The 16,646-nt window shown below is 36.3% G+C and overlaps 1 protein-coding gene across 5 annotated transcripts in view; it reads right to left on the bottom strand.

Annotated features, from left to right (window-relative positions):
* Positions 1-15,155, bottom strand: part of LOC117331320 (tubulin monoglycylase TTLL3-like) — a 54,889-nt gene extending 39,734 nt beyond the window's left edge. For 4 of the 5 annotated variants that reach the window (XM_033889988.1, XM_033889991.1, XM_033889990.1 and 1 more), the window contains exons 1-2: positions 15,063-15,155; positions 4,740-4,915 (exon numbers count right to left, since the gene is read on the bottom strand). The gene's annotated coding sequence lies outside the window, so the exon portion shown is untranslated. Of the gene's footprint in view, positions 1-1,065; positions 1,072-4,739; positions 4,916-15,062 lie in introns of all 5 variants that reach the window. The other variant, XM_033889989.1, reaches the window with a different exon arrangement.
* Between the last annotated feature and the right edge of the window lie 1,491 nt (positions 15,156-16,646).

Raw genomic sequence — 16,646 nt, 5'->3', positions numbered from 1 at the left:
GAATCTCTACTTATGTAACTGGATATATCACATACCACACACACACTGAATCTCTACTTATGTAACTGGATATATCACATACCACACACACACTGAATCTCTACTTATGTAACTGGATATATCACATATACCACACACACTGAATCTCTACTTATGTAACTGGATATATCACATACCACACACACACTGAATCTCTACTTATGTAACTGGATATATCACATACCACACACACTGAATCTCTACTTATATAACTGGATATATCACATACCACATAATTTAAGACACATTCAAATTCGATGTCAGTGTGTTAAACTGATACCACAGACATGGTTTAGCTGCCGTCCCCAGTTAGTATCATCAGGGAGAGGGTAGGGTTATAAACATGTTAAAATAGGATTAATTGTGAAATTAACATTTACTGTTAATTTGGAAACTTGAAAGACAATTTTTGTATTACTCATTAGAATATTTTGATTGTATGAATCAGATTTGTTAAAACTGTGATAAGTAAGACAACATACAAAAATGTTTATCAACCCTGAGAATAAAACCATAAAAAAAAAAGAAAAAAAAAAGGAACACATGCAAGTTGAAGTTATTCTTTTTAAAGACAGGGTGAACTTAGTAATTGGGGAACTTGGTATGTAGATCTTAAGACATATACCATACATGTTAGCTCATCCTCCCTATTTTGGAACCTGAGTTTATACATAACTTATCAGCACATTTCTTATTGTAAATAATTGTAAAACTAAAATCAGCCAAGCATAAAAAGCAGGTTAAGTTATCTAGTTTTAACTTGTTTATTAACAAGGTGTATAATATAGGTGTACCTTTCTGAAGCTTGAAATTTTGAACAACTCGCAATCTCCCCATGGAAAGTCTAAGTAGATACTGTCCATGTCTGAAGTAAATCTATCCCCGGTTTGTTATGTTTTGTAGTAACAGGTTGTCACCAGAACAAAGTGATGGTTATTAAGACAAACTATTGAGGGTTACAGAGTTATGATGGACACTCCATACTGTGTGTTATATCTGAACAGTGAATTAAATAGGAGGACTTACCGGGACCTGGAAATTATAGAAGGTACAATGAGTCAAAAACAAAACAATTAGGATATAACACATCTATTACCAACATAGGGATGTGTAAGTTCTAATTGCAAAAACCAAGAATCTATCAAATAGAAGCATTCTATTCACTGTAATGTAACACAATTAAATGATAAAACTTTATGAATTTTTGTTTCCAAAGCTGAAAATGTTTAGGACGATATATTAAGAATTACGGTTGACTTGGTATTATAAAGCATGGTTACCAAACAGAGGTTACAGGGATATTACAGGGTATTGATACCATTAGGACATACAGACGTAGATACTGACCCAGGCTTGGTATTATAAAGCATGGTTACCACACAGAGGTTACAGTGATATTACAGGTATTGATACCATTAGGACATACAGACGTAGATACTGACCCAGGCTTGGTATTATAAAGCATGGTTACCACACAGACGTTACAGTGATATTACAGGGTATTGATACCATTAGGACATACAGACGTATATATATATACGTAGACACTGACCCAGGAAAACCCAAGGGAAAACACTACAATATATCACAATGGTTTTCTAGGATTTCTATATAACAGTATATCTCAACACAACAATCATCATGTTAAATGTACCATTCTGGTGGTATAGGAAATGGTCCAGTAGCTCTGTATAATGACCAGCCATATTGGCGCTGACAGACAACCCATTAACAGTGCTCTCAGGCTTTAACAGTCATTAATGAAGACTTACAACTAGTCTGAATCACAATACCACAGTAACACCAACATGCCTGGGTGGGAATAAACATCAACAAGCTTGGGTGAGAATAAACAACATCAACAAGCCTGGGTGGGAATAAACAATATCAACAAGCCTGGGTGGGAATAAACAACATCAACAAGCCTGGGTGGGAATAAACAACATCAACAAGCTTGGGTGGGAATAAACAATATCAACAAGCCTGGGTGGGAATAAACAACAAACAATATCAACAAGCGTGGGTGAAAATAAACAACATCAACAAGCCTGGGTGGGAATAAACAACATCAACAAGCCTGGGTGGGAATAAACAATATCAACAAGCCTGGGTGGGAATAAACAATATCAACAAGCCTGAGTGGGAATAAACAACAAACAATATCAACAAGCGTGGGTGAAAATAAACAATATCAACAAGCCTGGGTGGGAATAAACAACAAACAATATCAACAAGCCTGGGTGGGAATAAACAACAAACAATATCAACAAGCGTGGGTGGGAATAAACAACATCAACAAGCCTGGGTGGGAATAAACAACATCAACAAGCTTGGGTGGGAATAAATAACATCAACAAGCCTTGGTGGGAATAAACAACATCATTAAGTCTGGGTGAGAATAAACAACATCAACAAGCCTGTGTGGGAATAAATAACATCAACAAGCCTGGGTGGGAATAAACAACATCAACAAGCTAATGGGTGGGTAAATGTGTTTTATATTGATTTCCTAATTAGCATCAATATCTCACCTGTACCTGTAATATACCTGAAGTTGCTGTTCTCGTTTGCACCTGTAGTTTACCTGAGGTGTGATAGTATACTTACTACCTGTACTTCTGAAGACTACTGTTCCTCTTCTAGACAGTTGATGCCTCATATTCCAAATCCAAATAAACTCACAACTGTTACAGATGAGCCTTTTTCATCAACATTTCTCAGGTCTGATTGTGTTATAAAAATCCTTTATGCCAGCAGGACTTAATCAGCATCTGACATTCTCCTCTAAAACTAATTCACCTCCAAATTCTGTATTCACTTGCCTATACATTCAGTATTCACCTCCAAATTTGTATTCACTTGCCTACACTCAGTATTCACCTTCAAATTCTGTATTCACTTGCCTACACTCAGTATTCACCTCCAAATTCTGTATTCACTTGCCTACACTCAGTATTCACCATCCATATTCCATATCCACCTGTATAAATTCAATCTACAGAGGGGATCAGCTCACTCCTGATACAGTACAACTTAACAATCATAGAATATGCAAAGACCAAGTAGAACTAGTATTGTGGGGTTGATGATCAATATTTGATGACAACCTTGTACTGTCTGCCAACATCTGATAGGATGGGACATAACCAGAGGAGACTATCCCAACGAAACGATCAAATAATTATCTAGATCAATACTAAACAAACAGTTACCATAGCAGGTGTCACAGCCATCTACCTATACCTACAAACTTAGAGGTAACAAAAGTAACACAGGTGTCACAGCCATCTACCTATACCTACAAACTTACAGGTAACAATGTAACACAGGTGTCACAGACATCCACCTATACCTACAAACTTACAGGTAACACAGGTGTCACAGCCATCTACCTATACCTACAAACTTACAGGTAACACAGGTGTCACAGACACCCACCTATACCTACAAACTTACAGGTAACAAAAGTAACACAGGTGTCACAGCCATCTACCTATACCTACAAACTTACAGGTAACACAGGTGTCACAGACATCCACCTATACCTACAAACTTACAGGTAACACAGGTGTCACAGACATCTACCTATACCTACAAACTTACAGGTAACACAGGTGTCACAGACACCCACCTATACCTACAAACTTACAGGTAACAAAAGTAACACAGGTGTCACAGCCATCTACCTATACCTACAAACTTACAGGTAACACAGGTGTCACAGACATCTACCTATACCTACAAACTTACAGGTAACAAAAGTAACACAGGTATCACAGCCATCTACCTATACCTACAAACTTACAGGTAACACAGGTGTCACAGACATCTACCTATACCTACAAACTTACAGGTAACAATGTAACACAGGTGTCACAGCCATCTACCTATACCTACAAACTTACAGGTAACACAGGTGTCACAGACATCCACCTATACCTACAAACTTACAGGTAACAAAAGTAACACAGGTGTCACAGACATCTACCTATACCTACAAACTTACAGGTAACACAGGTGTCACAGCCATCCACCTATACCTACAAACTTACAGGTAACAAAAGTAACACAGGTGTCACAGCCATCTACCTATACCTACAAATGTACAGGTAACACTGGTGTCACAGCCATCCACCTATACCTACAAACTTACAGGTAACAAAAGTAACACAGGTGTCACAGACATCCACCTATACCTACAAACTTACAGGTAACAATGTAACACAGGTGTCACAGACATCTACCTATACCTACAAACTTACAGGTAACAATGTAACACAGGTGTCATAGACATCCACCTATACCTACAAACTTACAGGTAACACAGGTGTCACAGACATCCACCTATACCTACAAACTTACAGGTAACAATGTAACACAGGTGTCACAGACATCCACCTATACCTACAAACTTACAGGTAACACAGGTGTCACAGACATCCACCTATACCTACAAACTTACAGGTAACACAGGTGTCACAGACACCCACCTATACCTACAAACTTACAGGTAACAATGTAACACAGGTGTCACAGACATCTACCTATACCTACAAACCTACAGGTAACAATGTAACACAGGTGTCACAGACACCCACCTATACCTACAAACTTACAGGTAACACAGGTGTCACAGAAATCCACCTATACCTACACAGAACCTTTTTAGATATTTTCCTTTCTCCTGAAGGAGGACTTACCATCAAGAAGCCTCTGAAGGCCCAGGCGAGATGCTTGTCTTGGTACGATTGAGGGTGAGGGAGGACGGCATCGTGTCACCTTCCTCCTCCAACTCCTCTGCTGTTAACTCAGGTTTATCCGCTTCAGATTCTAAAGTTGTTTCTGATGTGGACTTCAACCCATCGATATCCTCCCCCTGGAACAGGTACATGTATGTTAAGTTACAGTATTATAACAACACCCTACAGAAAATCTTTCTGAGGTGTTATAATGCATCATGTCATGGTTTTGTGTGTTCATGGTTGTGTGTGTTTATGGTTTTGTGTGTTTATGGTTGTGTGTGTTCATGGTTTTGTTAGCTTATGGTTGGCTGAGTTCATGGTTTTATGTGTTTATGGTTTTGTGTGTTTATGGTTTTGTTAGTTTATGGTTTTGTGTGTTCATGGTATTTTGTGTTCATGGTTTGGTGTGTTCATGGTTTTGTGAGTTTAAGGTTGTTTGTGTGTTTATGGTTGTGTGTGTTCATGGTTTTTCTGTTTTTATGGTTTTGTGTGTTTATGGTTTGTGAGTTTATGGTTGTTTGTGTGTTTATGGTTGTGTGTGTTCATGGTTTTTCTGTTTTTATGGTTTTGTGTGTTTATGGTTTTGTTAGCTTATGGTTGGCTGAGTTCATGGTTTTATGTGTTTATGGTTTTGTTAGTTTATGGTTTTGTGTGTTCATGGTATTTTGTGTTCATGGTTTTGTGAGTTTAAGGTTGTTTGTGTGTTTATGGTTGTGTGTGTTCATGGTTTTGTTAGCTTATGGTTGGCTGAGTTCATGGTTTTATGTGTTTATGGTTTTGTGTGTTTATGGTTTTGTGTGTTTATGGTTTTGTTAGTTTATGGTTTTGTGTGTTCATGGTATTTTGTGTTCATGGTTTGGTGTGTTCATGGTTTTGTGAGTTTAAGGTTGTTTGTGTGTTTATTGTTGTGTGTGTTCATGGTTTTGTTAGTGTATGGATTTGTTAGTTTATGATAGTGGGTGTTACAGTTTTGTTTGTTTATGATAGTGGGTGTTACAGTTTTGTTAGTTTCTAATAGTGGGTGTTATTGTTTTGTTAGTTTATGATAGTGGGTGTTACAGTTTTGTTAGTTTATGATAGTGGGTGTTACTGTTTTGTTAGTTTATGATAGTGAGTGTTACTGTTTTGTTAGTTTATGATATATAGTGGGTGTTACAGTTTTGTTAGTTTATGATATATAGTGGGTGTTACAGTTTTGTTAGTTTATGATATATAGTGGGTGTTACTGTTTTGTTAGTTTATGATAGTGGGTGTTACTGTTTTGTTAGTTTATGATATATAGTGGGTGTTACTGTTTTGTTAGTTTATGATAGTGGGTGTTACAGTTTTGTTAGTTTATGATATATAGTGGGTGTTACAGTTTTGTTAGTTTATGATATATAGTGGGTGTTACTGTTTTGTTAGTTTATGATAGTGGGTGTTACAGTTTTGTTAGTTTATGATATATAGTGGGTGTTACAGTTTTGTTAGTTTATGATAGTGGGTGTTACTGTTTTGTTAGTTTATGATAGTGGGTGTTACTGTTTTGTTAGTTTATGATAGTGGGTGTTACAGTTTTGTTAGTTTATGATATATAGTGGGTGTTACTGTTTTGTTAGTTTATGATAGTGGGTGTTACTGTTTTGTTAGTTTATGATAGTGGGTGTTACAGTTTTGTTAGTTTATGATAGTGGGTGTTACAGTTTTGTTAGTGTATGGTTTTGTTCGTTTATGGTTTTGTTAGTTTATGATAGTGGGTGTTACTGTTTTGTTAGTTTATGATAGTGGGTGTTACTGTTTTGTTAGTTTATGATAGTGGGTGTTACAGTTTTGTTAGTGTATGGTTTTGTTAGTGTATGATAGTGGGTGTTACTGTTTTGTTAGTTAATGATAGTGGGTGTTACTGTTTTGTTAGTTTATGATAGTGGGTGTTACTGTTTTGTTAGTTTATGATAGTGAGTGTTACTGTTTTGTTAGTTTATGATATATAGTGGGTGTTACAGTTTTGTTAGTTTATGATATATAGTGGGTGTTACAGTTTTGTTAGTTTATGATATATAGTGGGTGTTACTGTTTTGTTAGTTTATGATAGTGGGTGTTACTGTTTTGTTAGTTTATGATATATAGTGGGTGTTACTGTTTTGTTAGTTTATGATAGTGGGTGTTACAGTTTTGTTAGTTTATGATATATAGTGGGTGTTACAGTTTTGTTAGTTTATGATATATAGTGGGTGTTACTGTTTTGTTAGTTTATGATAGTGGGTGTTACAGTTTTGTTAGTTTATGATATATAGTGGGTGTTACAGTTTTGTTAGTTTATGATAGTGGGTGTTACTGTTTTGTTAGTTTATGATAGTGGGTGTTACTGTTTTGTTAGTTTATGATAGTGGGTGTTACAGTTTTGTTAGTTTATGATAGTGGGTGTTACTGTTTTGTTAGTTTATGATAGTGGGTGTTACTGTTTTGTTAGTTTATGATAGTGGGTGTTACAGTTTTGTTAGTTTATGATAGTGGGTGTTACAGTTTTGTTAGTGTATGGTTTTGTTCGTTTATGGTTTTGTTAGTTTATGATAGTGGGTGTTACTGTTTTGTTAGTTTATGATAGTGGGTGTTACTGTTTTGTTAGTTTATGATAGTGGGTGTTACAGTTTTGTTAGTGTATGGTTTTGTTAGTGTATGATAGTGGGTGTTACTGTTTTGTTAGTTTATGATAGTGGGTGTTACTGTTTTGTTAGTTTATGATAGTGGGTGTTACTGTTTTGTTAGTTGACATGATACCTAAGGTGTTGACAGAAGTCAGTAGGAGATAGTATCAGATGTGTCCTGATCCACCCGAGTTTGTCACACTTTAACTCTGGTAAACACAACCTGTACAAAGTCCTCTGTTTACATGTTCTAATCAGGTGTTTTCCTGTACCATTGTGCTTCTGTAACCAAGATTCCAATCTTCCAACCTGTTTCATGCTAAATTTATCTGTTTATAGGTAGACCAGGGTTGTCATTTGATTGATCACCAATGACCTATGACCTCCAAAATACTTTAACATAGTGTGACTATTCTTTGTCAAGTTTAAAACACATTTTCAATAGCATTGAGGATTTATAATACACTGAATGTAATATATATATATATACCACATTCAGTCAACATAAAGATCCAAAATCACCTAATCTGTATTTCTAAAGGTGGCCTGTAAGTTGTGGACTTTATATGATCTGTGTATTATAGGGGCTCCAATCTACCACACTTGAGGACAAGCTACATTCTCTGAACCATGCAATAATACTGTATACATGGTCTTGAGAATACTAGTAGGAAATAGTCCTGAATGCATTGTTGAACTACATGTATATAACTAAGTAAAGGAACAATAATTAAAATCACTTATTAAATCGCTGATACATGGTGGTAATGATAAACAGGTGGTCGTATACTGTAGGGAGATAAACAGGTGGTCGTATACTGTAGGGAGATAAACAGGTGGTCGTATACTGCAGGGAGATAAACAGGTGGTTGTATACTGCAGGGAGATAAACAGGTGGTCGTATACTGTAGGGAGATAAACAGGTGGTCGTATACTGTAGGGAGATAAACAGGTGGTCGTATACTGTAGGGAGATAAACAGGTGGTCGTATACTGCAGGGAGATAAACAGGTGGTCGTATACTGTAGGGAGATAAACAGGTGGTCGTATACTGTAGGGAGATAAACAGGTGGTCGTATACTGTAGGGAGATAAACAGGTGGTCGTATACTGTAGGGAGATAAACAGGTGGTCGTATACTGTAGGGAGATAAACAGGTGGTCGTATACTGTAGGGAGATAAACAGGTGGTCGTATACTGCAGGGAGATATAGTCTGTGGTAATATACCCAATTCTATATCCCAATTAATCATCCTCACCAGATCTTTTAACCTCACCAGGATATGTAATCTCACCAGGATAGATATTGAAGTCATACATGTATGTAACCTCACCAGGATAGATATTGAAGTCATACATTTATGTAACCTCACAGGATAGATATTGAAGTCATACATGTATGTAACCTCACCAGGAAAGATACTGAAGTCATACATGTATGTAACCTCACCAGGGTAGATACTGAAGTCATACATGTATGTAACCTCACCAGGATATATATTGAAGTCATACATGTATGTAACATCACCAGGATATATACTGAAGTCATACATGTATGTAACCTCACCAGGATAGATACTGAAGTCATACATGTATGTAACCTTACCAGGATAGATATTGAAGTCATACATGTATGTAACCTCACCAGGATAGATATTGAAGTCATACATGTATGTAACCTCACCAGGATAGATATTGAAGTCATACATGTATGTAACCTCACCAGGATAGATATTGAAGTCATACATGTATGTAACCTCACCAGGATAGATACTGAAGTCATACATGTATGTAACCTTACCAGGATAGATACTGAAGTCAAACATGTATGTAACCTCACAGGATAGATATTGAAGTCATACATGTATGTAACCTTACCAGGATAGATATTGAAGTCATACATGTATGTAACCCCACCAGGATAGATACTGAAATCATACATGTATGTAACCTCACCAGGATAGATACTGAAGTCATACATGTATGTAACCTCACAGGATAGATACTGAAGTCATACATGTATGTAACCTCACCAGGATATGTAACCTCACCAGGATAGATACTGAAGTCATACATGTATGTAACCTCACCAGGATAGATATTGAAGTCATACATGTATGTAACCCCACCAGGATAGATACTGAAGTCATACATGTATGTAACCTCACAGGATAGATATTGAAGTCATACATGTATGTAACCTTACCAGGATAGATATTGAAGTCATACATGTATGTAACCTCACCAGGATAGATACTGAAGTCATACATGTATGTAACCTCACCAGGATAGATATTGAAGTCATACATGTATGTAACCCCACCAGGATAGATACTGAAGTCATACATGTATGTAACCTCACCAGGATATATATTGAAGTCATACATGTATTTAACATCACCAGGATAGATACTGAAGTCATACATGTATGTAACCTCACCAGGATAGATACTGAAGTCATACATGTATGTAACCTTACCAGGATAGATATTGAAGTCATACATGTATGTAACCTCACCAGGATAGATATTGAAGTCATACATGTATGTAACCTTACCAGGATAGATATTGAAGTCATACATGTATGTAACCTCACCAGGATAGATATTGAAGTCATACACGTAGGTAACCCCACCAGGATAGATACTGAAGTCATACATGTATGTAACCTCACCAGGATAGATACTGAAGTCATACATGTATGTAACCCCACCAGGATAGATACTGAAGTCATACATGTATGTAACCTTACCAGGATAGATATTGAAGTCATACATGTATGTAACCTCACCAGGATAGATATTGAAGTCATACATGTATGTAACCTTACCAGGATAGATATTGAAGTCATACATGTATGTAACCTCACCAGGATAGATATTGAAGTCATACATGTAGGTAACCCCACCAGGATAGATACTGAAGTCATACATGTATGTAACCTCACCAGGATAGATACTGAAGTCATACATGTATGTAACCCCACCAGGATAGATACTGAAGTCATACATGTATGTAACCTCACCAGGATAGATATTGAAGTCATACATGTATGTAACCTCACCAGGATAGATATTAAAGTCATACATGTATGTAACCTCACCAGGATAAAGTCATACATGCATGTAACCTCACCAGGATAAAGTCATACATGTATGTAACCTCACCAGGATATGTAACCTCACCAGGATAAAGTCATACATGTATGTAACCCCACCAGGATAGATATTGAAGTCATACATGTATGTAACCTCACAGGATAGATACTGAAGTCATACATGTATGTAACCTTATCAGGATAGATATTGAAGTCATACATGTATGTAACCTCACCAGGATAGATATTGAAGTCATACATGTATGTAACCTTACCAGGATAGATTTTGAAGTCATACATGTATGTAACCTCACCAGGATAGATACTGAAGTCATACATGTATGTAACCTCACCAGGATAGATACTGAAGTCATACATGTATGTAACCTCACCAGGATAGATACTGAAGTCATACATGTATGTAACCTCACCAGGATAGATACTGAAGCAGGAACTGGTGTCATACATGTATATATCTTTTTCCTGTTTGTAAATACTTGTATAATACCAATGACACGGATATTTAGTGTCGACGCTCTGCGAGTCCAACCAATTATCAGGTAAAATATGGAATCAATAATAAATTGGAGGCTGTAACTAAAATAAAGCTCCAAAGGGTTGAAATTAACTTTTTTCATCACTAGCAATTCATTGCCAGTTCCTAAAATTTCAAATAGCAGTATTTTCATTAATTTTGTGAAGTAAAGTAGAGACAATACAGGAATCACAACACTTATCGGAAAGATTTCATTTATCATGAAATCATAATTTCTTATATGTTGGTATCTATTTTCCACTCATATTTTCACTATTTATGCTTGTGTATCACGTACAGTGGACCCGCGATAATCCGGACGCCGATAGTCCGGAAAACTCGCAGTCCGGACGGAAATGCACGGGAACGGATTTCCGTAACGTTATTTGTACTCACCAGTCCGGAAATTCGGATTCTGATTCCGGAAGCCCATTTTGGGAACGGAACGTACTTTTCATTAGTAAATTTCCCTCAATAATCTGGACGATTTTTTCACCACGAGGAGAAAAAAAATGTCGGGGCAAGTCACCCGTGTCGACAGCTGTACAGACTATCGTTTGACACTGTGCGTAGTCATAGCGACCGCTGCCAGGTCATAGCCCCGGGTGTTTACCTGTGTTACAATGTGTAGCTTTTGTTTTTATAACGGTACATTGCTTTTTCTCTACGACCTAAATGTTACAGAATTTATGCACAAACATACAGTACGTGATACGATAATTAATCAAACTCAAATACATGTAGATCTAATAAATTTATGATCGGTAATTTACATCATTAACACTTGTATTGGGTAAACACGGATATCGGCTTTGTAACACCGTTACGTGAAACGACGGCTCATTGAAAGATGCATGTTATAAATTACATACACATTTACGTATTAAGCAGTGATCACAAGAACTGGGTTGATTACACACAAATTAGTCAATAGTCGTCTGATACTTAACTAAGCGTCACATTGTTAAGTGAATACGGGTTTAATAATTATCGGACATCTTGGGTAGTTCTCGCTGGTGTCGCGTACTTTTAAATACATAGCTTGGGGTTTCTGGTACGTAAAAATCATAAAAAAACATGGACTGACGGTAAGTTGTAAAATCCGGGTCATTTATTTAAGGTATTGAACGTTTGTAATTTCTACTTGTTTGTGAACCTCCGGGACGTGACACATGTGTGTTGTTTGTAGGTCACATATGCCCACTATAAATAAAACAACTTTCACTTTACATGTTCTTTTAAAAACATAGTTTATTTTTTACTTTCTACAAAACAAAACAAGAATCATATCAGAAACATAAGTATATTTATTGTTAAAAAGTCTGTGTTTATGAAACGTCCCGGATTGTATATAATCAAGGGAGAGAACTCTTACACAACATTTTTTTTTTGACCTGGTAGACGAAATTCGGCAGTCCGGAAAACTCGTAATCCGGACGGTTCGGATTTGGAACGAAGGTGTTCGGATTATCGAGGGTCCACTGTATATGTAACCATGGTAAATACTAGCTGCAATATACTGCTTGGCTAGAGAGATCTTTTCTTTAGCTTGATCGGTTGAGCGTAAGACTAGTAAGCCAGAGGTCCCTGGTTCGATCCCTAGCAGAGGCAGTGATTTAAAATTAATTAATCACACGCTCTGTTACATTGGCGCCCATGTAGGGACCTGGGAAAAATACTCAGCCTGATTTTTGGGGAAAACATACAAGCAAACACTTGTGAGTAGACAAAATATTTAAAGTCACATTTCCTGCAATTTAAGTGGCATTTTGCAAGTTAAAGAGTTAATTTCGAACCCTGCCTCCAGCTAATCGTTGGTTAGTACAAACAAATTTCATTTTATTTTTATTTGGTGGAGTAAGAATTCTGCTTGTTCATATTATATCAGGAAAACAGACATTATTAAACTTGTGTTTTAATCTTGGCCACTTTGGAAACGACTATAGCTCAACTACTGTATAGATTTGTTTGTGCAGCTCAAGTTTAAAATTAGTAGAAAGATGAGTAACATAGATTCCTGGATATCTTGGCTTCACATGAAAAAATATCTAATTTTTTTTTTTGAATTTTGAAGACACTAATAGGACCCAAATATAAATTATCTAACTTGCATCACTTTTCAGGGCCAACAGAACTATCCCCCAAAACTCAAACTAGTCCATAGTTCTAGAGAAGACAATGTTTAAAGTAATATATTGCCAAATTGTTCCCTGTTGGACCTGCCCTTCGGCTCCCTGGGATCAACCTCATTATTTGTACAACTTTGAATACCAAACATTTAAGGATGCTTTTAATCAAATATGAGCAATATCCACAAGTGCATACAGGGCTTTTTTTGGGGCCGAATTTCGGCCCCATTCCCCACAGCAAAATTGGATATTTTTCCCAATCCAACCAGTTAAACTTCCCAATCGAATGATCTATAAAAAAATTATGTCTTTAAAAATCTGGATGGTGCCGTCCCGTCTACGTTTTATTGGTTATTCTGGCCTGATAAAGGGAGATAATGCTCTAGAGTCTAAATAAATATAGCATAGATTCATATTTGTGTCTATTTGTTATTTTTACCATTATGTCCATTTTTCCCCATTTACCTGTAAGTGTTGTCATACATTTTCCCCCAATCCTAAAGCCATAGGCCCCATTCCCAAAGTAGTGAAAAAAAGCCCTGGCATATTTCTGGAAAAAAAAGTTGTTTACAGCAATATAACCGAGTTGCCCCCTTTTGGTCCTGCCCCTCAGTCCCCTGGGGGTTCAGCTTCACCATTTGTACAATTTTGAATCACCACCACCTAGGGATGCTTCCAGTCAAATTAAGTGTCATTCCAACTAGAACTACATTAGTTGTGAATCACAGAACATGTTTAAAGAAATTATGATGTATAGATACAGGAACGATGAATACCACCATATGGCTGAAGGCCACATTGGTTATTCTAACCAGGTTAACAGAAATGTTTAGCTGACGATTTATTTCTAAATTTAGCGTAAAAAAAGATATTGAGCCTCTCCCTCCCAAATATGGATAGTAGGAAAGCATAAACGTACATTAACATCCTATCAACAGCTGAACTATGGTCAGTTAAGGATGATTCCAGCTGTCAAATGGCACTGTATTGCCTGTCCTCATTAATGTCAAAAAGAACATTTGAATAAGACAACAACACTGTTCCTTATGTCCTACACTTTGAAGAATTAAAAAAAACACTATAAATAATGCCTATAACATTATTATTATTACATCAGTATGATTTACATCAGTATGATAAAAGGTAGTAAATCAACAACACTACTGACAGCTGTGATAGACTTTCATTGTTTATAAATGAATTATCAACTCTCATTATTTATACAAATGTCTTTGACTACAATGGTTTAGAATCTTCCATAAGGAAGTAGACATTTCAGGTAGTTGCAGAAATTGAAAAATTATTGTTTTGGCCTGTCAAATATAGTTCAGAGTGACCTACTTTTGGTACATGTCACACCAGCTCATTTACATGTGAACCTATGTCCCAAGCATAAAGTTCCAGTGACAAGTAGTGTAGGAAATAAAGCCTGGACAAACTTTTTTATGTAGGTCAAAGTTCAAAATGAAGATTAAAGAGACCTGCTAACTAGGTGAAACCATGCCCTCAGTTTAAAGCTCCCAAGACAAGGAGGATATAGAACATGCACAAGTTAAAGTGCAGAAGGACGGAAAGACAGAAGGGGATGTTGAGGAACAGATCTACAATGTAAAGATGGAAGGACAGACACAATACAAAACTACAGTTCCCCTAGGTCTCCACAGTATATGTATTTTATAGACATCAATGAGATACCATTTATTTCAGAAGTCAAAGGTGAAATATGATAAGGCTGCATTTAAATTAGGGTGTCAATTGCTGTTTTCGATTATAAGGAACTATCTTTATTTGATTTGATTTTTTTGCCCTTTCTGATCATTTATGACCATCATGTTTCTTACTGAAGGACTGTAAGAGCCACCAACAATATCACTGTTGTAATGTTTATGGAGCATTACCTCTTTTGATTTTGTTGCTTTCTTTCCAGATTTGGCTAGCACAGGAGAAAGACGTCCAGAATAACTTGAAAAGTGTATAGGAGCTTGCTCGATCTGTAATAAACAAAAGTTAGTTAACAATTTAATAATGAATTTATCAACAATTACTCCTAAAATTGACTGATTGACTAACACATTGATAACTAAGGTCGTGTGCACCCTATTATTATTGGCATTCAATAATACTGAATCAACTGATTTGCAAATGTAAGGATCTTCATTAAGGATACCATGTTACAACATTTCTTTGATGAAGTAATTTGTTATTTCCACTAGATTGAAAATGGGGTTCCTTACACTTACTGTATAATTATTATTATTATTTTTGTTTTGTTTTGTTAAGGGTCTATTTAAGTCTATTTTTGAAGGTATTCGCATTTTAGAAGCATCACAATATAAATTGCAATTACAACCATGCAATAGGTTATAGGTAACTTGTTTACTCCTATTATGCAAAGGCCACACATAAGTCACCATAATAACTCCTAATTACAGTAATTAATGATATTTATAAAGCTATGAATGCTTCATTCAAGAGTGCTGACTTGAGATTTGCAATTGGTATGTAGTTAATTCATGACATAATTTACTATCTTGGCTTCATTTCAAGTTCATAATTGGCCTGGCGATTTCTATTGATATAACTATGTATATTTGTGTAATAACAGACTACTGGCCAGCTGGATTATTACTGGAGTAGTGATGGAAGTCATGCAGGGCTTTTACGGGCTGATAATGGGCCCCATTCAAAATTGAAATTATTTCACACTTAATTAAGCCAAATTCTCAAAATTTGCAGTTTACTCTTGGAAGTACCTCCCTAATTCGCTGACTAGCTTCACAAAATGAGGCAAAAGGGCTCCACCCCAGACAAGTGAAATAAGTAGGAAATTCAGGCTACATAATTTTGTCAATTGTTTGTGAATCCATGTGAACACATTTCATGAATACTTTACATATTACAATAAAACAATTACACAAGTCTGATAATAAGGATCCAATTTATAATTGGTTACTAAATGGACCACTTCTTAAATGAATGTACTTAAAGAGAAAAACTTAATATATAAAAAAATACATTAATAAATTTATCCTACCCTGTAAAACCATGCACACTAGAATTACTTACATGTCTTTTTTGTCTTTCCAAATGTTGTTGTTGTCTGGACATAAAATCTGTACCTAGACTTTCAACTATTTTAACGCTAGCACTACTGACTTTTGGGCGGAATGTAAAGATGCTGTCGTCTAGTAAAACGTTAGCTTTTGTGGCCATAGTTCCGGATCGAAGAGCATACCCGCCCTTTTTATCTTTCGGAAATTTAATGCTGTTCTCCGATAATTTAGGAGAATTTAAAACGGTATCTAAAAGTAACTCCTCCTTCGATTCACGGTCAGATTCGATGGCTTCATCAGAGATTGTGGGTATCTTCTGCTTGTCAGGGTTAGAGGGGATGGGTGCAAGCGGCTCTCTGCACTTTATATTCAGCATAAAATGTGGCACCCCTCCATCTAAACTTTGCAAGCGACGAGCTGCAATACGTT

Source organism: Pecten maximus, chromosome 7 (genome assembly GCF_902652985.1).
Source record: "Pecten maximus chromosome 7, xPecMax1.1, whole genome shotgun sequence".
In the NCBI taxonomy this organism is placed as follows: domain Eukaryota; kingdom Metazoa; phylum Mollusca; class Bivalvia; order Pectinida; family Pectinidae; genus Pecten; species Pecten maximus.
This window is presented reverse-complemented; position numbering and strand designations above follow the sequence as displayed.